Source organism: Aegilops tauschii, chromosome 2, assembly GCF_002575655.3.
Source record: "Aegilops tauschii subsp. strangulata cultivar AL8/78 chromosome 2, Aet v6.0, whole genome shotgun sequence".
NCBI lineage: Eukaryota > Viridiplantae > Streptophyta > Magnoliopsida > Poales > Poaceae > Aegilops > Aegilops tauschii.
Genome location: NC_053036.3, coordinates 72263898 through 72288331, shown reverse-complemented (window position 1 = coordinate 72288331; position 24434 = coordinate 72263898). Strand labels below are relative to the sequence as shown.

At 45.5% G+C, this 24434-nt stretch overlaps 1 long non-coding RNA gene across 2 annotated transcripts; it reads left to right on the top strand.

Moving 5' to 3' along the window:
- The first annotated feature begins 19221 nt into the window (after window positions 1-19221).
- On the top strand, window positions 19222-21474 carry LOC109767613 (uncharacterized). Of its 2 annotated transcripts, none has more exons than XR_005770562.3 (4): window positions 19222-19810; window positions 19910-19965; window positions 20042-20591; window positions 20759-21474. It is a non-coding gene; the product is annotated as an uncharacterized lncRNA (long non-coding RNA). The 2 variants fall into 2 exon arrangements; XR_012201816.1 differs by having other exon boundaries at window positions 19584-19810; window positions 21222-21474.
- The last annotated feature ends 2960 nt before the right edge of the window (window positions 21475-24434 follow it).

The window sequence follows — 24434 nt, the reverse complement described above, 5'->3', positions numbered from 1 at the left end:
ATTTATTTTCAGATCTATTAAACCAAATATACTAAAATACCTTGCTGCATTTTATTTCTATTTTTTTGGCGTTCGATCTGTCAATCTACTACAATTTATCTCACGTCCGTTTGCCTATCTTGGTCCACCATACCCCGGAAGGGATTGACAACCCCTTTAACACGTCGGGTTGCAAGGATTTGTTATCTGTGTGCAGGGGCTCACTACAAAAAAATACACTTCCGTGATGATACGTGTTTGTCACAGTAGGTCACGTTTTCTTTCATGCATGTACATCCATGACAAATTTATGAGAGAATCAGGATAGTCATACATGTGCTGTCGTAGAAGTGTTCCATGACATTACCGATGTCAAACTTCCTAAAGTTTGACCAAGTTTAAAGAAAAATATAAACATTTACCATAACAAATATGTATGATGTGAAAGTGCACTCAATAATGAATCTAATGGTATTTATTTGTTATTGCATATGTTAATTTTTTTGTTATAAACTTTCTGAGAGTTTACAAAACTTGACTTTGACCAATGCTAATACGCGGACTTAAATAAAAACGGAAGGAGTACACATTTGTTTTCTTAGTTTGTAGTGAATTAATCATTTGTTGTAATTGTGAAATAAATATATTAGGCTACTGACTTCGAACGTAATGGTCTATACAATTCAATAGTTACAATCATTGTTGAATTCCAAGATGTATACGAGGTCTATAGTACTTCACAATATGCTCAAACTCAAATAATCCCAATCAAATGAGAATCTAAATGCATTTCATAGTTATTACTTTGTAGATGCAACAAAACCAACCATAACTCTACATCATCAATTATAAAAGCAACATTTTGAACACATCCCAATGTGTGAATGAAACGTGTAGAGAGAGCTTGCAAAGATGGAGCAGACACTACAAAAAAAATACACTTCCGTGATGATACGTGTTTGTCATAGTAGGTCACGTTTTCTGTCATGCATGTACATCCATGACGATTTTATGACAGAATCAGGATAGTCATACCTGTGCTGTCGTAGAAGTGTTCCATGACATTACCAAAAATATCATCATGGAAGTGTCCACTTCCATGATGATAAATCGCGCGTCATAGAAGTGCTTTCGTCAAGGGTGACTGACACGTGGCATCCACCGTAACGGGACGCTGTTAAGCTATCGGGTCCGGTTTTGGATCCGATAACCCGCTAACAGCCACGACCAATGCCGATTTTCCACGTGTAAAATTCTCATTGGCTGACGGAACCACATGTCAGCTCCGCGTTGGCACAGGTGTCACTCATCCAACGGGCGAGATGTGCCTATGATAAATTGACACGTGGACCGGCCCAAAAGTGGCCCATAAAGATTAAATGGGCCGGCCCAACTAAAGGCCCACAAGATTTAGCGGGCCATAACGGGCCGGCCCAGCTAAAGGCCCACAAGATTTTGCAGACCATAATGGGCCGGCCCAGCTAAAGGCCCACAAGATTTTGAGGACACAAATGGGCCAACCAGTTAGCAGGCTGCCATGTTTTGGGCCAAATGCAGGCCCATATTTGATCCGGTCCATAAACAGCCTGCCACGTTCCAGGCCCAATAAAGGCCCATATGAGATCCGGCCCGTTAAAAGCCTACCACGTTCTGGGCCAAATTACGGCCCAGATCAGATCCGGCCCTTTAAGAGGCTTTGGGCTAAATTATGGCCCATATCAGATTCGGCCCGTCAACTGGACTGTATTGTTTTGGGCCCACTTGCTAAAGGCCCATTTAGTAATTCGGCCTAATATTAGTTGCGGCATAGTAAAGGCATGTTTAACATTTCAGCCCTATATTTATTTTGGCCTGTTAAAAGCCCATCATATAGTTGGGCCTAACTACGGCCCGGTTTGCATCCGGCCTGCTCACAGCCGATAATTTGATTGGGCCAAACAAGGACCGGGACAATTTAGGCCAGTTAACGGCCCGTTATGTGATTGGCACAATCATGGGCCAGAGTCTATTTCAGCCCGCTGCCGGCCCGTGAGCTGTTTGGCACGTTTCAGGCCTGACCCACTTTTCAACCTCCTAAAATCCCATTGAGTTTTCTTGCGAAAATAGGGCCGGCGGTTTACTCGGCCTATTAGAGGCCCAAATCTACTAGTGGGCCAGTTTACATTTAGGCCTGTTAACGGACCGATTATGTAGTGATTAACCTGACGGCCCGATTATGTACCGTAATTTTACGGTTTGGCCGGTTTACTGCGAAGACATGATATATATATATATATACAGTAAAATAACTGCAGCATCGTGAATAAGAAAAAACCTAGACTATACAATAAAGAAATTACAGCATATTACATCCACTGGGCATCAAAGTTCGCCACTATGATAATAAAGCAGAAGCAGATTACATACAGTGGGCATCAAAGATCGCCACCAGTGCAAATAAACACGCCGACAAAATAACATACAAAACCGACAACACTTCAATAGAGTTCAAGAAAGGTTAGCCCTGCTCGGGAGCTGCAGCGCAAGCAGCTGAGCAAGCTGATGAGACGGCGCTTGTTTGACCCTTATATCCTCCTCACTCTGAAAGATAAACAAGTAGACAGATGACAGGTTTTGCACATATAAGTATCAGTGCTGACAATTCATCACATTTCTTACTGACGAATAAAGTGACACAGTTTAAAATAGCATTAACACAATATGGTATTGTTCAGGTTAAGACATGGCAGGAAATGACATTGTGAAGGAGTTGGCAGCTTCACGACACCACTGGATTACAGATCAAGAACTCATAAGTATCAATGGTTGGTGTGCTGTAAATTTATCCCATTTCAGATTGGCAAACAAAGAGACGATTTAAGTAATAGTAGAATGATATCACATTGTTCATTGTTAAGACATTGCAGAATATGACATTATGCTGTAGTGGGTAGGTTCACCACACCACTGGATTACGGATCAAGAACAGAAGCATACATGCAGTGCAAAAGAAGATCACTTGCTCTGTATATTTTAATTTACATGGTATGAAGAAGGAACTTGGTTGTACAACTGAAAAATAAAATTGAGAAGGACAAACTTTTGTTTATGAACTACATAATAAACTTTAAACATGCAATTTTATGCAAACACCAAAAATAAACAGCTGTTGCAGTCATGCCTAACCAAATATACACAACAAAGTTTGAAGGCTTGAGAAGGACAAACTTACATTATTGGTGAAGACAGGCTCTATAAAGCCCTTGTCCATGCTGATGGGGGGCAATTCAAGAAGTTTACCACAGAATATTCTTCATAAGCATTGCCTTTATTATACATTTTGTTAAGAGTAAATATAGATGTGATAATATAAGAAAAAATGGAGAATATTTAAGATAAGATGAAGAGTGATGCTACATGATCAAGTAGCTATAAATGTAAGTACAGCAATACAGGCAAAAGGTACAGCCAAGAGCAATGCAGAGCTAAACTTCTTCAGGACCATCGGTGTTATCCAACCTTATGGTAAGAGTAAATATAGATCTGATGTGTAGAAAATGGAGGGCAAAGGAAAATAAGCTGCAGAGTGATGGTACATGAACAACTACCTGTCAATATAAGTAAACTGATAAAGGACAGCAGGTACTTACAAGAACAATGCAGAGCTAAAAATTTTCATTGGCATTGGATATATTCTACACTAATGTAACCATTCATACAGATCAGATAATTTGGAGCGAACAATTGATAAGCAAGCTATCATGCATACTACTGTCACATAATGAACCAGGTATGAATGCAAGTACAGTGATACAGGACAACAGGTACTAACCAGAACAAAGCAGCGGGCAGCATATTTGTGATATCATGTCGTTCTTTTCAAACCGGAATTCTTCTTCCAGCTGATTTCCTACAAAAAAAATCCGTAAGGCACATGCGAAAATGTAGAAGTTCAAATTTTCATGTGATACCATAGACAGTACCTCATCCTGGGAACGAGACCAGTGCATAACAAGGTTTTTCCATTCAATGTCTTCTAAATTTAGCACAGGAGTCTTCACCGGAACTTCGTTTATAGACTTGCCATCAAAGTGTGATTTCCTCATGTAACACCGATACTGCTACAATGCTTCCTTGAAAAGCGCAAGCAAGCTTTGCTCGTCATGACTATCCAGATTGACCCTCGCCTGATACGTCTCCGTCGTATCTATAATTTTTGATTGTTCCTTGCCAATATTATTCAACTTTCATATACTTTTGGCAACTTTTTATACTATTTTTTGGGACTAACATATTGATCCAGTGCCCAGTGCTAGTTCTTGTTTGTTGCATGTTTTATGTTTCGCAGAAACCCAATATCAAACGGAGTCCAAATGGGATAAAAACGGATAGAGAATTATTTTGGAATATTTGTGATTTTTGGGAGGAAGAATCAACACGAGACGGTGCCCGAGGTGGGCACGAGGGTGGCCCATGCCACCACTTTAAGTTGGCGCGCCCCCCGCCCTCGTGGGCCCCTCGTAAGGCGGTTGATGCTCTACTTTGGCCGTAAGAAAGCTAATTTTTGGAAAAATATCTGGGCGAAGGTTTCAATCCAATCGAAGTTACGGATCTCCGGATATAAAAGAAATGGTGCCAGGGCAGAATCCCAGAACGCAGAAACAGAGAGATAGATCCAATCTCGGAGGGCTCTCGCCCCTCCCAGGCCATGGGAGCCAAGGACCAGAGGGGAAACCCTTCTCCCATCTAGGGAGGAGGTCAAGGAAGAAGAAGAAGGGGGGCTCTCTCCCCCTTGCTTCCGGTGGCGCCGGAACACCGCCGGGGGCCATCATCATCACCGCCATCTTCACCAACATCTCCATCACCTTCCCCCTCTATCTACAGCGGTCCACTCTCCCGCAACCCACTGTACCCTCTACTTGAACATGGTGCTTTATGCTTCATATTATTATCCAATGACGTGTTGCCATCCTATGATGTCTGAGTAGATTTTCGTTGTCCTATTGGTGGTTGATGAATTGCTATGATTGATTTAATTTGCTTGTGGTTATGTTGTTGTCCTTTGGTGCCCATCATATGAGCGCGCGCGTGGATCACACCATAGGGTTAGTTGTATGTTGATAGGACAATGTATTGGAGGGCAAGAGTGACAGAAGCTTCAACCTAGCATAGAAATTGATGCATACGGGATTGAAGGGTGACCAATATATCTTAATGCTATGGTTGGGTTTTACCTTAATGAACGTTAGTAGTTGCGGATGCTTGCTAATAGTTCCAATCATAAGTGCATAGAATTCCAAGTCAGGGATGACATGCTAGCAGTGGCCTCTCCCACATAAAACTTGCTATCGGTCTAGTAACGTAGTCAATTGCTTAGGGACAATTTCACAACTCCTACCACCACTTTTCCACACTCGCTATATTTACTTTATTGTGTCTTTATATAAACAGCCCCTACTTTTTATTTACGCGTTCTTTACTATATTACAAACCAATCCAACAACACCTACAAAGTACTTCTAGTTTCATACTTGTTCTAGGTAAGGCGAACAATAAGCATGCGTAGAGTCGTATCAGTGGCAGATAGGACTTGAGAGAATATTTGTTCTACCTTTAGCTCCTCGTTGGGTTCGACACTCTTACTTATCGAAGGAGGCTACAATTATCCCCTAAACTTGTGGGTCATCAAGACCTTTTTCTGGCGCCGTTGCCGGGGAGTCATAGCGTGGGGTGAATATTCTCGTATGTGCTTGTTTGCTTTATCACTAAGTAGTTTTTATTTGCTGTTCTTAGTTGTTTTCTATCTTTAGTTATGGGTAGGAGATGCAAAATACCAAAAAAATTAGTTGTACCTACTACACCAATGGTTGACTCAAAATCTATCACACTTCTGAAGCTTTTTAGTTGGATCATCTTCGATCCCTATGTGCTCGTGCTGAAACCCCAACTAGCTTAGTTGAGGGCAAATCTTTAGATGAGCATGCTTGTTATGTGCGACACCGTATATCTGAAAAAGGGAAACTTTTACTGGATCAAATTCATCGTTTGCAATGCTATGCTTGGAATTTATGTGAAATATATGATTTTACTTGTTGTTCTGAAAACCCTAAGAAACACCTTCCCTACCAATGTGAGTTTAGTGACAATGGAATCGTATCTTCGTATGATAAGGGTGTTTATAATTACTATGATGTTCAACAAATTGAAGAATTTGTTGCTTTTAAGGGTGCTTATGAAATTGCTTCTTTGATTGAAAAGTATGATGCCACTCTTTACAAATCTGAAAATTTTGCCATACTTGAATATTGTTATGATAATTATGCTTCTAATGCCTATGTTAAACCATATATTGAGAAAGTCTCCACTGTCCAAGAAGAGACTAATATTCTGTAGGAGTCTATGGAAGAAGAAATTGATGAAACTGTGAGCTCATTGGATGAAAAAAATGATGAGGAGAGCGAAGAACAAAAGGAGGAAGAGCGGATTAGCTACCCGTGCCCACCTTCTAATGAGAGTAACTCTTCAACTCATACATTGTTTAATTCCCCTTCGTGCTTACCGAAGGATGATTGCTATGATCCTGTTGATTCTCTTGAAATATCCCTTTTTGATGATGCTTGTGGCCAAGATGCCAATATGAATTATGCCTATGGAGATGAACTTGCTATAGTTCCTTATGCTAAACATGAAATTGTTGCTATTTCACCCACGCATGATAGTCCTATTATCTTTTTGAATTCTCCAAACTACACTATATCAGAGAAGTTTGTGCTTATTAAGGATTATATTGATGGGTTGCGTTTTACTACTAGACATGATGATTTTGATAGATATAATATGCATGTGCTTGCTGCTCCTACTTGCAATTATTATGAGAGAGGAACTATATCTCCACCTCTCTATGTTTCCAATATGATAAAATTGCAAGAAACTGTTTATACTATGCATTGGTCTTTACTATATCTCCACCTCTCTATGTTTCCAATATGATAATATCTCCACCTCTCTATGTTTCCAATATGATAATATCTCCACCTCTCTATGTTGACGGGACGCATGCAAGTAGTCCGCCACACAGGCAGACGGGGAGGCGTGCGTGTAGGTGTGTGAATTGACGGAGGCGTGCTCGCTGCGCAGTGTCATCAGGAGGCATGCGAGTAGCTGTGTGAAACTTTGGTAGGCATGCCAGCAGTCCGGTGCGTAGGCTCACCGGGAGGCGAGCCATCGGTTTGACCGCTGCCAGCTTCTCTCCCACAACTCCCACTACTCCATATTAATGGTGCGACCGAGCGGCCGCACCCCCTATCCTCGCTATGCACACACAATCCTCTCTCTTCGCTTGCATCCTCGACGCCACTCTCAGTCCTCAAAGTCGTCAGTGTATGAGGATGCCACCGAAGCGCCCCATCAGAGGGAGTGGCGACGCCGAGGCTGCTAAAGCACCGGAGCATGGCGTGGAGATGGAGACAGAAGTTGCCATTACCGCCAGCGAGTTATCGCTGCACCCTGACGTCATCGACGGCGTCGAGCTTACACAGCCGGAGGCGGAGTTCCACACCGACTCCGACGACCACTCCGGCGACGACTCCGACGACCACTCTGGCGACGACTCCGACAACCACTCCGGCGACGACTCCGGCGACGACGGACAGCTAGTTAGTCATCTATACCCATTTATGTGTCAAATAGATCATATGGTTTCTCTGGTTACTCCTGCCTCCCCCTTTTTGGAATAGAAATCATGTGGTTATGTTCTCCCAATCCATGAAATCTGAGTAAGTTTCGTTAGATCCGTGTAGTGTATTGATTGTTTGAATGGTACAGGTGATAAGTGATTAGTTGTTTGATCTGTGCAAATGATTTCTACTAGTAATCCGACTAGGGTTAGTGTTCGTGCTAATAATTCCTAGCCAGGACTTGACAATTGATTTTGAATGACCTACATATGTTTGTGCCACTATTTTCTTCAAGATTGGTATGTACATAGACGACTATGCTTAAAAATCGAAAAATAATCTCTGAATATGTATAAATAAATAGCCATAAATTCCTAATCCTACTTCACGGCATGTAATCAGTGATTTGATGCCAAATTTGTTTTACTATATGTATAGGTAATGTCTGACGATGTGGACAGCGAGGATGAAGATGCCCAGAGGAGGTACAAGAGGCGAATCCTGAGGGAGCTTTTATGCGGGAATGCATAACAGGCGTATTAGGACCTGGAACGACGGCTATGGATGCTCATTTTGCAACCACAAGATTCATGATGCGTATCTAAGTGTTCTGGCGCATGCAAGAGGACGGGCTGTTGGCTCCTTCAAGCAGAAGTATTCTCGCAGGGTGGCGCACGACGCGTACGCCGAGTACCTGGAGAAGCTTCAGGATCGTGCCGGCCGCATGTGAGATGAGATGTGGGATGGATCGAACTATGTACGCTTGAGTATGCTTAATGACGGTTGAACTATGTACTTATGGTTGAACTATGCTTATGTACGTGTACGCTTATTATCTATGTCTGAGTATGTTAAATATTTTGCCAAATTTTGGTAAAAATTACAACGGGGGACCAATAAACCAGGACAGAGGTAGTACGTCAATCACACTCGGTTCCCAAAATTGGAACCGTGTGCAATGACTATCATTTTGCCTGCTGCGTCAATCACACACGGTTCGCTCTAGCAAACCGTCACCCCCAAAATTCATTGTGGGACAGAAAACCCTCACCACCCAATTCAAAAAAGAATAAAGAAAACCCTCACCATCCCCACGTCACAAAAACCCTCACCCTGCCCGCCACCCCCTCGGCCCCTTCGGTATGTTCCCCATTCACACTTGCACAAGCTCCTCCGCGTCTATGCCATGGCACCGCCTATCGCGGCGGTAAACACTTAGCTCGACGCTTGCCACTACTGCCAGGCTGCCGGCAAAGCCCACCGCATTTCACCACTTCTGCTTGTCGCCGCCTATCGCCATCGACTTTCTCGACGCTGCTCCCGGTCGATGCAGCTCCGCTCGGTTGGGGAATCTGTCGTACTGAGGGTTCTTTCTCATGGACGACAAGGTAAGTAATTAAACGAGATGTTATCTCATCTCTTATCCGAGTTCATCTGCCTCCTTTAATCACCCGGCGGAAATCGTCGTGAATTCATTTTTATTCAAGCTGATTTGAGGGGTTTCTTTCAGTCATAGAATGTACAGTGCGCCGACACTTTAGGACTTGGAGACCGCCGCAAGAGATTCCATCTCATCGTACCAGATAACTTGAGGACGCGCGAGGTATGTTCAATCTCACCCTAAATCGGTTGGCATGGCATACTTTCCTGAACATATTATAAATATTGCTACATTTGGATAAAAGGTGCCACATGCACCATATACGTCAAAGGGGATTTTTCCCCTCTTCTTTCTATGTTAGGCAAATTAATGATGTATTGTTCTTTCGATTACTCTCATATTTCCATGACATCATGTTTACCCTATCTGTTTAATTATAGACTTTTGCCCTTCGATTCACTGTTGTATAGTTCTTTCAATTTGGGCCCATATTTGCATGTTACCATATTTTCTTTAACAATCCTACAATTTTCTGCAGGACATCCCTCGCTATGCAATAGATTATGTAGTGCACAAGTTTTCCCTTTACATACATCAAGGCTCCACGAATGTCATACTGCACACAAACCATGGATTTACAACCGTTGCTACTGTAAGACTTGATGAACGTGGTGACTCCTAATTTGGCACTGGCTTTTGGAATGAAATTGCAAAGTTTTATGTACTGAAAGCTGGCACTAAAATTGCACTCCACATAAAAGGGCCTGGTCATGAGATATATGCTAACTTCCCCGACAAAATCATCCGTCCAGACTTTGTTCGAAGTAAGTTTTCTTTTCAACTATCTGCATATGTTGACTTACCCAACAATGTCAAATGAATTATGTAGTATTTAAGCAACCAATTGTTATTCCCTTATCTTACTATATTCCTACCTAATAACTTCTAGTTACCAATACACTTTGCTATTGCCTTGTTTTAACTAAATATTCCCTGTACTCCCATTTCTATCAGAAAGCGCCGCTGACAAGGAGACTCCGGATGTGGAGAATGGGGCTGCCAACAAGCGGACGCGGGGCGCGCTAGAACGGAAAGCGACTCCAGCAGGCCTAGACTTAATCAGCAGCCTCCCAGATGATATGTTGAGAGTCATCATCTCCCTCCTCCCAATCAAATATGTGGCGCGGACAACCCTCCTTTCCCGGCGGTGGCGCCCCCTATGGAACTCCAGCCCTCTCGACCTCATCGACACCCACGAGCTCTACCATGGCTATCGCAAAAGCTTGGATGCGTTCTCCAAGATCCTCGGCAGTCACCTTGGCCCAACCAAATGCATTAGAATGGGCAAGTTCCGTTCCAACGGCAAGGACCAAGCCAAGCTTGACGACTCAAGGAGCTCACTTTTGATGATCGGCATATGCGGTCGCTGCCAACATCCTCACTCCGCCTCGCGCCCACGCTGCGCGTCGCCAAGTTCAGGAACTACCATTTCCCGCCACTTAATGACGCGCCCGCTCTTATTCTACCATGACTGAAGCACCTCGAGCTCGTCGTCGTCTACCTCTCAAAGGGTGACATGGAGCTCCTGCTCCGTGCCTGTACTGCACTCGAGTACCTTCGTCTTCAGGTGATCAATGGGTTGAGTACCTTCCACATCACCTCCATGACTCTTCGGACTATTTATGTGTGTTGATGGTGCGGCAGGAAGACATCACAAAAGGTGGACCACGGTATAGTCATCCAGGACATACCTGCACTTGAGAGATTACTTGTAGTTGATCAAGAAGGTCCAACAAGAATCAACGTCATTTCTGCGCCGAAATTGACAGTGGTGGGCTACTCGTCTAACAAATACTCCAAACTTGTTATTGGATCCACACCCGTTTAGGTACAACAGCCGCCTTCTACCTCTCCTTCTACAAATTAACATTAATTCTAATTTTGAAGATGTTTGTTCGTCTGTCATTCAGAAAATGATTCTGACAAGCTTGACCCCGAAACTGGCCATAGTGAAGGTCTTGGCACTAGAATCTATCGGGTCCGACCTGGAGCAAGTTGTCAGTTTCCTGAGATGCTTTCCGTGCCTGGAGAAGCTATATATCGAGGTGATGTTCCTTTCTTGTTAAATATTAACCATAAGGGAGTTCAATTTGTGACACCTTTTTCCAAGTCTACAATGACAATGTACTACGATTTCTAAAGGTTCTTTTGGAGGATTTCAGTACATACATGCCCCCCCATATTGGTTGCTTGATCCATATGGTTACAATCAATAAGCATTTCTCCTTTGGATTCATCTGTACTAGTTTTCTTAGGGAACTTTTCATCCACTCCAACCTCTTGTGAAGAAGGCTACATTTTTCTAGAATGTAATCAAATGCCCATGTTAATCATGTCAGATCGAACATGGCATGTTAGTGCATTTTATAGATCCTGCAAACCAAATAGCTAGGCCTATAGTAATGTTCAACACTGCATGTAGGAACTAACACGTTTTCTTCTTTTGCAGATAAGATTAGGCCCAATGGTGGATAATGTGATACAATATAACAATCACGTCGAATGCCTAGATCTGCATCTCTCATAAATTACTTTGAACTCCTATCGAGGGACCTTACCGGAGATTATATTCTCCAGGTTCTTTGTTCTCAGAGCAAGGGTGTTGAAGGAAGTGAGGTTTGCCCTACATTTATTTTGCAAAAATAAATGGTCTGTTGATCAGCGCCGCCGCCTACGGTAGAATGGAGTAGGCTCCAAAAATGCTGAATTTCATTTTGGAACTTCAGATGACAGGGTAATCGGAAGTCATCGGGTCAACCCAATACATGACTTCTCAGTGGGCTGACCCCTTTGCAAAAATTGTGAGGTTTCGAAGCCAGACTTAGAAGCGGTGATATTAGTTTGAACCTCTCTGATATCCATGTTCAGCGCATCAGCGCGAGCGTTTGCAGCTGATGAGCTGAATTTCATTTCTAATATCAGTTTGAACCTTGTAATCTTCGAATTTGAGCCATATAACTCTGGAATTTGAACCTTGTAACATTTCGAGCTTTTGTGGTACAATCGTTGAAATGGCATCGTATGAGACTTGTATATTGCTAGCACTATTTTGACCTTAATATGCAATGGTCTTAGATTTTATTAACCATTCTCGAATCAGTTTACCTTGTCGATCTCATAGCACACGATCTGTATAGCTAACTCGACTGCCATCTTCGACATTATTGCACACAGTTGGTTTCTTCCACCGTGTGCACTGTAGAGCGCAGAATTAATTGTCGCACTCGAGTGTCCATCATCACCCTTCTGTGTAACTTTGACCTCATCACCCAAGGGTAAACTTATGACCAAAGTCATTCCACACACTTCGTTTTTACAAAGCTTTTTGCCAATAAACGCCCATGTTTTGTCCCTCTTCTAGCCGACGCGTGGCCAAACTAGCCGCGCGGGAAGCTTGCGCGGTAAACAGCGCGGGAACAGGCTCACCGATGATACATTTGGCGCCTCTTCGAGCCCACGCCTGCGGTGCGTTGTTGTCAAGCGTGCACTGGATTCTGGAATCCTCTGCTATGAACACCGTGACAAGACATGACGATTACAGGCCGGCCGGACCCCATTTATTAGAGCGGCCATTTAACCTACCCTTGTCTCTCTTCAACCTTTCAATCACGCCCCACCATTGCAAGAAGCACACCCACCACGAGAAATTCTTAGAGGGTATCCTGCGCGGCTTCAATGGCGCTCTGAGCAGATGCCGACGACGAGCAGCAGTTCACCATGCGTGCCGTGGTGGACACCCACAGAGGTTCGTGGACCTCTCGGTGGTGTACGCCAACGATCCGGTCTGGGTGGAGCACTCCATCCACATCATGGAGCTATTGCTTGCCGAGGAGAAGTACAAGGTGGTCGGGTTCAACCTCGAGTACACCCGCGCTCGTGCCGGGTCTCGTCCCAAGGTCGCCGTCGCCCAGATGTGCATGCGCCACCACGTCCTCGTCTACCACTACTGCCTGGCCACAAGGCCTTGCAAGCATTTTGCCAGGTTTGTCAACAGCCCCCACTACATGTTTGCTACGGTGGACATCACCAACGATGTAAAGGTGCTCGAGAGTTCGGGCATCGCCTGCCAGAATCTTGTCGACATCCAGGGCCAATACAAGATCTGGGGCAGCAAGGAGCATGAGAAGGACTCACTGGTTCACCTCGCCGAGGCCATCATCGACCCCTACTACAGAGACATGAAGGATTCGTGCAACAAGGACAAGCGTGCCTGGCACTTGGCCTGGATGGAGAAACTCGACAAAGCTCACGTCGTGTACGCGGCCAAGGAGGCGTACACGAGCTACGACATGTACCGGGGATCGTTGACATGAGGAAGTGCCTCCTTCCCCAAAACGGCCAGGGATCCAGCTGGAAGCAGAGCAATGGCAAGCGTCGTCGCAATAATAAGTAGACGATTAGATCCTTGTTTATCCTACTTTAGTATGCATGTAATTGCTTACTTTGGTGTGTGCAAATGTTATGTGTGTAGTCACTTGTGTAATTGTATGATTAATTTGGTTATGCAATGCTATCTTTTTAAGTATATGTGTTGATACTCTGTAGACAGAGCGTAGATGGTGTGCGGACAAAGAAAATCACATCGCACACGGACTAAACAATGGAACCCGTCGGTGATGTTTTCATCAATCACTCACAATTGTATACCAGCAATCGTTTGCTCACAACACACATGGCTTGTTAGCAGTAATCGTTTGTGTTCTTATCGGTCTTCGCACACGTTTCTGATTACAGACCCGTTTGCCTCGTATCACACACATCTTGTTCATTTGAAACCATTTCTGTTCTCATGTCTCAACACAAACAGTTCATCTGAATGAACCGCATGCCGTATATCGCACACACCTTTGATCTTGTTGACCGTTTCTTTTGTATTGCCTAATCACAAACAGTTCATCCGAGTGAACTGTATGCTGTACATCGCACACACCTTCATCTGGCTGCTTGTTTCTTTTGTTCCTCCTCATCACAAACAGTTAATTGAGCTGAACCGTATGCCCTGCATCGCACACGCAACTAAAATCTGAACCGTGTTTGATGCATCCTCCATCGCAAATGTTTTGCATCATTTCTGACGGTTTTCATATAGCACCGTTTATGATTATTGAATCGCACACAGTTTCTCGAAGAGTCTCTGATCGTAGTGTCGTGTTAGCAGTATCCTACAGTAGTGCTCCTCGATAACGTAAGGACCTTCCCATTTAGAGAGAAGTTTTCCTGCAAAAAACCTTAAACGAGAGTTGTATAAAAAACATAATCACCTACATTAAACTCACGCTTTTGTATCCTTTTGTCATGCCATCTTTTAACTTTTTCTTTAAACAGTTTGGCATTCTCATCGGCCTTGGTTCTCCACTCATCAAGTGAGCTAATGTCAAATAGTCTCTTCTCACCGGCAAGTTTGAAATCCTAATTGAGCTCTTTAATGGCCCAATATGCCTTATGTTCTAGTCCGAGAGGTAAGTGACATGCTTTTCCATAAACCATTTTATACGGAGACATACCCATAGGACTTTTATATGCAGTTCTATAGGCCCATAATGCATCATCAAGTTTCTTGGACCAATTCTTTCTAGATCTGTCGTGGAATTGTCACGGCAGATGTCCTTAGTGTGAGGACTTAGTCGCGAGGCCAACGCATCTATGTGGTAGCTTGAGAGGGGTTGGGCGGAATCGAGAGACGCAACACAAGACAAGGGTTTAGACAGCTTCGGGCCCCGGGATACATCATCCGGTAATAACCCTACATGCTATTTGTGGCTAGGTCTCATTATGATCCTCATGGAGTCGCCGTAAACCGGCTCTCCCAGTTATGTCTAGCCTTAAGATTCTTTTCTCTCCCCTCTTGGGGTGCCCTGCCCCTCCTTATATATGTTGAAGGGGCGGGTTACATGTAGAGTCCAACTCGGATTAAGACTTAAACTATTCTGACTTCTCTTCATGGGCTTCTTAACGTCTTGGGCTTCATAACGTCTCGGGCTTCATAACCCCTGGCAACCGAGTTATCACTGTCTGCCAGGTTATGACTGCTGCCGGTTTATGATTGTCTGCCTGTTTATGATTGTCTGTCGGTCTATGATTGTATGCCGGTTTATGATTGTCTGCCGGGTTATGATTCTCTGCCGGGTTATGATTGACTTAACACCTGCCGGGTTATCATCTGACTTAACTCCTGCCGGTTTATCATCTGACTTAACTCCTGCCGGGTTATCATCTGACTTAACTCCTGCCGGGTTATCATCTGACTTAACTCCTGTCGGGTTATCAAGCCCCAGCCGGGTTATAACTCCGGCCGGGTCATACCGCGGGGTATATCCCCGACATTAGCCCCCAGTTTAATTTGGATTTATCCATGTTAAACTGACCCTGATCATCCTTAAGTCCTTGTCACTTCCTTCTTCTAGAAAATCCGGTTTAATAGGCCAGCTTCATAATCAACTTGCTGTCATTGGTTTCTCATAGAAAATATATTGTAAAGAATAACTCCTTTGATTCAGCTCCCAATGCTTTAACAAAAATATTGGTCCTTGAAATACCCATCTGATCTTCAGCCGGTTTAAGGATGTAGAACTTGCCGGTTTATCATTCCCAAAATTGTCGGTTTATGAATATTGATGGCACCGGGTCATAACTGTTTGTTAACATCAGCTTTAAAAATATACCTCTTATATGCCTATCACTTGTAGCCCCCAAGTCTTAAGAAGGTAACGTAGTAACAGCTTAAGATTTGCTTCAATATGAATGTCACAAGCTTGAAGAAATCCGGTTTGTTCATCTCAATCACCAGTCGGAACTGAGTATTTCACATATGTAGCCCCAAGTGTCGGGTTGTCATGCTTGCAGCAACCTGGGACTTGTAATTGCCTTATGCTCTTAAAACTTCAACCAGTGTAGCCCCCAAGGGCCGGGTCATTATGCAATAATGAGCAGGGACTTTATAGATATGATCATGTAGACTTGAACAGCAACGTGTAGCCCCCAAGGGCCGACTTAGTAAGATAATACTGAGCTGGGACTTTATGTATACTTCATTGAAAATAATACCATATGATGTAACCCTCACCATGGGGCTTGAACCCACGTCCACAAGGTTAAGAGCTTTGTGCTTTACCAACTGAGCAGTGGACCCTTCAATATAATGGATTAAAACCTGTGTACCTTGAATTGTTGACAGGAGCAATTGGTATCCCCCAAGGGCCGGCTCATTACAATGTGATGAGTCGGGTCTTCAATAAGGTGATGAAAAAATGACTTTGCATTAGCCCCCAGGTGCCATGGTGTATGCTGGCAGTGACATGGGACTTGCATATTTGATGTAATCTCAATTTGAATAATGTAGCCCCCAAGTGCCGGATCGTAAGCCTGCAGCGACTCGGGACTATTCCTTCCATTGTAGAATAAATCATATCCATCGATAAAATAATATCCATTGCGCTAAAGCGACTTTGAAAACCTCAATCATAATGCCGGTTACTGATAACCATAATAAAAATCCAGCCATGTTGGCTATTTAAAGATTTGCATAATATAATAAGCGCATGATTCCAATGGCGCAATCCAAATATATACTGGCGACTTATAGTTGAAAGCCAGGCCGGGTTAACAAACACCGGATAATTTATAATTATGCTTTATTCAACCTGTTTCTGCATATAACAAGTTTAAAATGTCCTGGCGGTTTACCGCCGGACGGGTCATAATGCCCAACATATAACCCGGGTTTATAACCAAGGCTGCACTTCAGAATAATCAAATATGAAATATATCATACCTGTGACATTGAATCACATCGTTGGTTTACCGACTTTTTGTAGTAAGGGTGATAACCCAAATCTTGAGTACTGATAACTCCTCCCATATTTGCCGGTTTATGATAAAACCGTACCGGGTTATAATAAACACCGGTTTATCCATATATAATACCGGCGACTTGTAGTCGAAACCAGACCGGGTCAATAAACGCCGGATTATAACTGATCATGTACTGACAACTTGTAGTTGTAAGCCAAACCGGGTTAATGAACACCGGTTTATCAAAACATTATAAATGTATCAAAAGAGAAAAAACTTGGCAAACAAAAGCATATGAAAACTTGTAGTCGAGGCTTTTCACGGGCTGCCAGGCCCCAAATCGAGGCTTTTTATGGGCTGCCAGGCCACTGAGTTAAACCATTTCACAAAGCCTTTTAAGATGGTCCTCACATTAACCAATCGCCGTTTTAACTTTGACAAGTTCAGGGTCTTTATAAGATTGACTGTCAAACGTTCGACGGGTCATACCAGGATTACCTAGATGGAGTGACTTACTTGATGAAGGCAGGTTAACCCGGGGTTTTAGGTGAATACACCTGGCTTCCAAGCCGTGACTTGATAGCCTATTGCAAGGTGTAGATTCTTTGTTCCTGTGGAATCAAAGATCCCCCAAGGAACATTTTGAGCTGTGCTCAGTGGGTGCCTATGTTTGAGTCGTGCTTTTGCAACGCTCTCTTCGGCCCCTAAATGATTTCCCAGGTGGCCTTGCGCCGATCAAGAGGCGTAGCTATGGTTCAAATATGACCAAGCCCTCAAGTGAATCTTCTGGTGGCCTTGCGCCGATCAAGAGGTGTAGCTATGGTTCGAATACGACCAAGCCCCCAAGTGATATTGTGAGTTGTGCTCAAGGAGCACCTATGTTTGAGCTGTGCTTTTGCAACAGACTCTCTTTGGTCCCTTTAATTTTTCCTGAGAACTCGAACTTGCGAGAGATTATTCTTTTTTGAACCGGAAATTCTTAAACCGGATATTGATAGCTTCAAAGCTTTGTGGGAGACAGCTTTCCCTTGAGCCGGATTTTAAACCGGAATCCTTCTTTTTAAGCCGAAAATTTTCCGACGGCTTTTAATTTTGCACCAATATGGCGGTTTAGGGTCCTGCATTAGATAACTTTGCAAGCCGGAGTAATTGCTTTTTTAAAGAAAGCAATATATAATATAAAAATATACTGGATGGATTTCACCTGATATGTTAGGCCAGAAATTATTCACTGCGGAGTTGATGATCACCATGGTGAAGCTGAAATCAATCAAGGCCGAGTTGGCCGCGGGAGCAGACAGATGAGCCGGCCACGGCATTGTAAGCCGGTGCGAACGGGTGAGTCAATCGCTGGTGCATGGACTGGCGAGTCAATCGCGGGCATGGTCCCGGTGAGTTGATGTAGATCCAGCTGCACGGACAGCAGCTTGTGCCCACCCGTTCAACAACAAGCGGGACGGCGGCGCATGATGATGCTAACGCATACTCCATAGATACAACATGGCACCACCTTTATAATGAATTATTGTCCCTGCGTACAGAGAATACGCAGAGTAGAATAGTTCTCAAAAAAAATTAATATGTACTAAAAATAGACTGGACGAATATCACCTGATGATCTGGTCGGTAGATGATTTGTGGGCAATCGTGCGTCAGACGTCCATTCCATAGATGATCCATATGCAGACTAAAAAGGTCAGGAAGAGTACCAATTCTAACATATAAGGTGGCTGGGCGACTCACTCTCAGGAAGCTCCCTCGATTTCCATCGATTTCAGCCGTCAGATGCTGGTCAAACCGGTCCATTTTATGTTCGTCCACGTTGGATCTTTGTGGTTTGTTTTGACCTCGCGCTAAATTCATAGGCGCCAATGACCTGTGGGATCTGGCTCTTACGGATTGGCTGGTTCAGATGATTTTGGGTACGTGGACGACCTCTCCGCATGCGCCGCGTGCGCGTCGCGCGATTCTCTCGCCTTTGCAGACGTTGACGCTTGGTTTGCTGTTCGTTACTCTGGCTTGGTGGATGGAGCCACTGCAGGTGGGGCCGTCTTTCCTTTGGTCCTACCCGTCTATCTCCTGGTGTGTTTTTTGGTGTACATTGCGTCCCGTGTTTGGGCTGGTTCGGATGAGATCACCCTCCCCTCGCACACCGACGCATGCACACTCGACACTATCTCTGCGCACTATGACGGGTGGTCCAGATTGGTTGTTGGTCCCATGCGTCGGTGTCTTTTCTTTTGTTTGTTCGTGTGAGGATTTGAACAGGAGAGAGAGGAGGTTTACTGGCGCTGCACGCCCGCCGCAGTCTCCTGTGCAGTTTTAATAGGGGAGAGAGACAAGGTGTACTTCCGCGTACACACCTGCCGTTGCCTTTCCGCACTATGATGGGTGGACTACGTTAGTTGTTGGTCCTACACGTCGGTGGTATGGGTTGTTTCCGTCGTGCGCGGTGCGTTTTGTTTGGGGCCGGAGAGAGTTGTTGAGATGATTCCCGCGTGCTGCGGCTGACTCCTCTTGGTTCCTGTGGCTGATGCACGGCTGGAACCAATGGACGTGTGAGGTGTGTGAGGTGGTGACGGTCCGTGCCCTCCCTGCATGAGTTTCTGTTTCCTGCTGTTGCCCTCTCCATGACAGTGGGCTCAGGTTGCCATACAGGAATGTGTGTCGTCCTCCGAATGGCGGGTTTGTTGATTTATTGTGCGAGGTAGGTGTGCGTCACGGCGGTCGAGAGAGCTCCTCCTTCCCTCTTCTTCCTCCCTCTTCATCGTCTCCCTTTCCTGCTCATTTTCCCTCTCCCTTCTTTCCACTCTTGAAAGTTTGGCTCTCTTCCTCCCCAACTGTGCTCCTCTTTCTCCTCGGTGGGATTGTTTCTCTTCTTCACGGCTGGTGTACTCGTCTGTTGCAATGGCGTTCATGGGTTCGATGAGTGCTGTTGGTTGAGGTTCGTCCTCTTGCTTTCTTGGCCTTGCCGTTGCCTCTATTTTCCCTGAGCTCTGCTAATTTCGTGTTCTTCCTCTTGTCTCCTACGTGCACAACACAGTTAGCTGTCCTGCCATTGTGTACTGCGTCCACCGTCGCATCGCCTTTGCCATTGAGGTTAGTCTCCGCTCCGTTTGCTTGCATGCAAGATGTTCGATGAAATGTATGTGCTAACCATTGTTTTTCTTTTCAGTTCGTTTTGCCTGTTGCTCCATCTTCGTCTGGTCCTCTGTCTTACCTGCTTTCGTAGCCTGCTTCTGCTTTCTAGCTCGTGCAATTGATTGTTGTTTTGCTTGTCAATGAAAATGTGGCTGTCGTTCTTTTTTTTAACTGAAAAGGACCTCTCCTACAGAGGATGTTGTTCTTTTACCTGTCTCTGCACCATTCTAGCTCTGACAGGTTGGTCTCCGTTTATCTAGCAAGTTCAACGGCCTATTGTGTTGCTGCTCAAAGTTTGCTAGCTGCCTGGTTTTCTTCCTAGTCTACATGCGTGTTGTCTCTACCGACTTGCATGTTTACCTAGGCCTAACAAAACTTGGTGTTAAATGTAATTATGTAAAGCATGGCCACAACGCTCACTAAATGCTTGTTGCCTTGGGTAAATAAGCCGTTCTCTTGCTTGTGTGTCTGGACGAGTTTTCATTGCTTGCCTATGTATCGTTGTGTTCTGCCGGTTGTTTTCTATGTATTTCGCAGGTTGTATGCTCTCTTCTCTTGCTGCATCTCCGTCCGACTCATCAAAGGTTTGCTGCTTTCCTTTCTATCCGCTTGTGTGTTTTACTTTCACTATCTGCTATATCATGTTGTCTGCCTTGATGATCGTTTAAATATCTGCTATATCATGTTGTCGGATCGATTTTAGCTCCTCTTTCGTAGGTTCTGCTGACTTATGTTCTTATTTTATCCTCAGTTTTCCCTTTCCAGTTTTGCGCCGGGGGGGGGGGGGGGGGGGGGGGTACTTTCTCCCTCGAGGTAACCGTGGATGCAACGGACATTGATTGTGGCTGTTCGAAAAAAAAATAGAGTGCAAACTGAGTATTGACAGTGAGACTTATTCCATTTGTTTATCCTTTTGGCCTTTTAATCATGAACAATGTTCAGAGCTTACATGGTTGTCGAAATTTAGTTTTGTAAAAGAGGAATATTGATATCATGCAATGATCAGTGCAGATCAGGATAGTTATGGAGTTCTTGCTCAGTTTTCATTGAGCATAGATTGAATGTGTGTCCATTCTGGTCCATTTTTGGAGCTTGGTCTGGTGTGGTTTTGTCCATGCCTATGAACAGGCTGCCCTCCATGCCATAAGATTTTTACAAGGCTTATATGGGTTTGTAGTTCGGGACTAAAACTATGAATGTTTGTTGGCTTATAGGAGCTCCCTTCGTTCTTCCATGAGAGTTGCAGTTTCTGCCGTTTGGTACGGTGGGCGACTGGAGAGGGAGTTGTTAGGGTTGCAACGTGACTCTGCGAACTTGGAAATTAATCTAGATGTTGTCTCTCTACTGTCCCAATTCGTTTGGGCTTTGTTGTACTCGCATGTGCTATTAAACATGCATGTATTTTTAACACTGAATAAAGGAGGTATTGAATGTAAAAGAGGCATATATATATATTTTTCACCACCAGGGTATGTACCTTTTTTTAACATTATCAATGCGACATGATTTTTAGTGGGACTTTATACCACCAAATTAGAATGTGTGTATATATATCTCATTGTACACACAAGACACCATTTTTTTGGCTAAAGAAAAATTAGATTTTATTATCATATGTGCTTGCCTAGAGCTAAACTAACTAAAACATATATTTTGTTTTAAATGCGACTTTATGCTCTCAAATTAAAATGCGTATATACATCTCAATGTACACAAAAATCCACCCTATTTTCTATTAGAAGGAATTAAACCATCCAAATTTATTTTCATCACGAACATGGATTTAGCGTGCCTCTGCGCCATTTGGCGCAAGGGGTCCACTAGTACTGGTAATGATGGACTAGTATAGCCCCACGTCATTTAAAATGACAATCGGTGATAGCACTTTTCACGTGAGATGCTTTGGAAAATCAGTGGTTGTTGGGGGCCCTAGTGGATGTCCCATGCGTGGCTGTTATTCTGTCTCTCTCTTTTCCTCTTTCTTTCCAATGATGGACAAGGCAGCTGCCCCCCTTTTTTTATGCTTGTTCCTCTGGTGACTTGACGTGGTGCAATACCGTGGCATGACAGCCTCACTAAGTCGGGCTATTGCCCCTGCAACTCCCTTGCTGCTCTGTTTGTTGTAGCAGCAGTGGATTCAGACGAGTTGGTAAGACCGGCTTAAAGCAGCGTCTAAAAGCAGGCCAGCGATCGCGAACTTGGAGGCATCGGCTTCTTGGCAGAGCCGAAGTGCTCGAAGCCACAGAAAACCGGAGGACTTGGGCGCGCAGAAACTTGTACAAAAAATGAACCGCCACGGAGGAAGGCGCGAGCAGATCCAGCGGCTTGGCAGAGGTGGTTAACCATAGCAGAGGCAGTGACTTGGTTGTGGAGTGGGGCGAGTTGCGCGGACGGGGCGTGCAGTGGTGCGAGCCGGCAGAGGGCGCAGCAACAAACGGCCGCGCGACGAGCCGGCCGGAGACACGGCAGCAACCGGCAGCACAGCAGTTGGGCGGAGTTGGGCGGCGGCTGACTCCACGGAAACTGGTCGGCTCTGGGCGAGTTATGGCAGTGGCGACTTGGCATGCGTCCACGACGGCGGCTCTGGGCGCGGTGAAGCGGGACCGGCTTGGTTGTTTGAGGACCGGCGGCGGGCGAAGTGACGCACCGGCGGCGGCGGTTCGTGAGCCGTAGCGGCAACTTAGCCACTAGACTTTTTGCTCTGCAGTCAGCGGCAGGCTCTAGCAAGGATAGCGGCAATACTGGTGGGTCAGTGAGCTTCGGTGCGGGCCGGTCCGCAGAGCAGGGGTCGCGCCGGCGGCTCACCGCAAAAGCAAGGCCGCGGGAATGGCCACTCGCTGTGGCGCCGGCGGTTTGGAAGTGCAAACCCGCGATAGCAGAGGCGTGTAGAGGCAGGGCCGGCTCAAAGCCACGGCGGAGACGGCCGTGAAGCCGGACCAGCTTGAGATGCGGCGGGACAGGCCAGCGCGGAGATGGCCGCGAGGCAGGGCCATCCTGAAGAGCGTCGGCGCAAGCTCCCCCAGTCCATCAGGTTGAGGTAGTAGTCGTCGACGAGGTCCGGTGCATCCAGAGTCCTCTCGGCAGACTGGGGAATGTAGCGCCTCTGCTTGGCCGGCTTGGCCTGGTGAGAAGAAACCTGTGTCGGCAGCGAAGATGTTCTCCGGCTCCGGCGGCTTGTTCCTGAGGGCGAGGATCCGCGTCCGGTTGTTGAGCAGCTTCTCCGCGAGAAGCCTCCGGTACGCCTCCTTGGAGGGGGACGCCGCAATGGCCGCCGCGTTCTCCTTGTCCTTCTTGGTCTCCGTGAGCAGGTAGTGCGCCATGTCCATGTCCATCGCTGACCGGTCCGGGATGAACCTGTCCCCGTAGCACTTGGCTGACGAGGTTGCGCGAGGTGGTGCTGAGCAGCGGCATGTAGGGGCGGGATCCGGCCTCATGGAGCGGCGGGCGCTGCACGGCGGGTCACTCGGCCCAGGCGGGCTTCGCAGAAGAAGCAAGGTGAAAGAGAACCTTACGGCGACTCGAGGCACAGCTGCAACGGCAGGAGCCAGGGCATGGCCGTCTCAACGCGGCGGCGATTTAAAGGCGCGGGCCACGGCGAGTCTCAGTAGTAGCGGCGAGTTAACTTGGCGGTTTGACCAATCCTAGTTATTAACCACATCAGTTTCCGGATTGTTCCTGTTTTCCGGGTCGCAGCCATATGTTTGCTAGGCGGAGGCGACGGGCGGTTCAACAACAGCGAAGCTGGCGATTTGTGGCTCTTTATGATGTGAGCAGAAACAACTGCGGCTCTCCTGCAGAGATAACTCGGAGCACAAACAACGGTTTGCTGATCGCGGCGATTTGCGGCCCGAGGTGCAGCGATCCGGAAGCAAAGCGACTCAAATCTGGAGCGGCTCAGCAGACGACGATTTGGATCCGATCAGTAATTCCAGCGGCTCGTAGGCGGGTCGTGGCCGTGGTCGTTTTTTACCAAGTGACATCTGTGACTTCCTCCGGGTTGTGTCCCTTCTGTTTTTTTTAAATCGGTTTTCTTTCCATTAATTCCCTTGACTCCGACTTGCAATCAGCACACGATGACTAGGCCAGGGTCAAACCTTCGGCTCCTTATACTTCAATTTGGTTTACTGCAGATCGGATCAAACCGGTGACTTCTATTTCTCTTTCCGTAGATATGGCGACTTGACAGCCATGACAAACCGGGAAACAACTGTAGATCGTCCATGGCGACTTGACAATATTTCCCTGATTTCAGAGTTGATGCCAATCCTTCCGTGCTGAATCTTTTTCTACTTGAAACAATTACGAACTTCTCGAAACCCTGGAAAAGATCCCTCAAAAAAAAAACTCAACACCACCGTGCGCAGGCCCCACGGTGGGCGCCAACTGTCGTGGAATTGTCACGGCAGATGTTCTTAGTGTGAGGACTT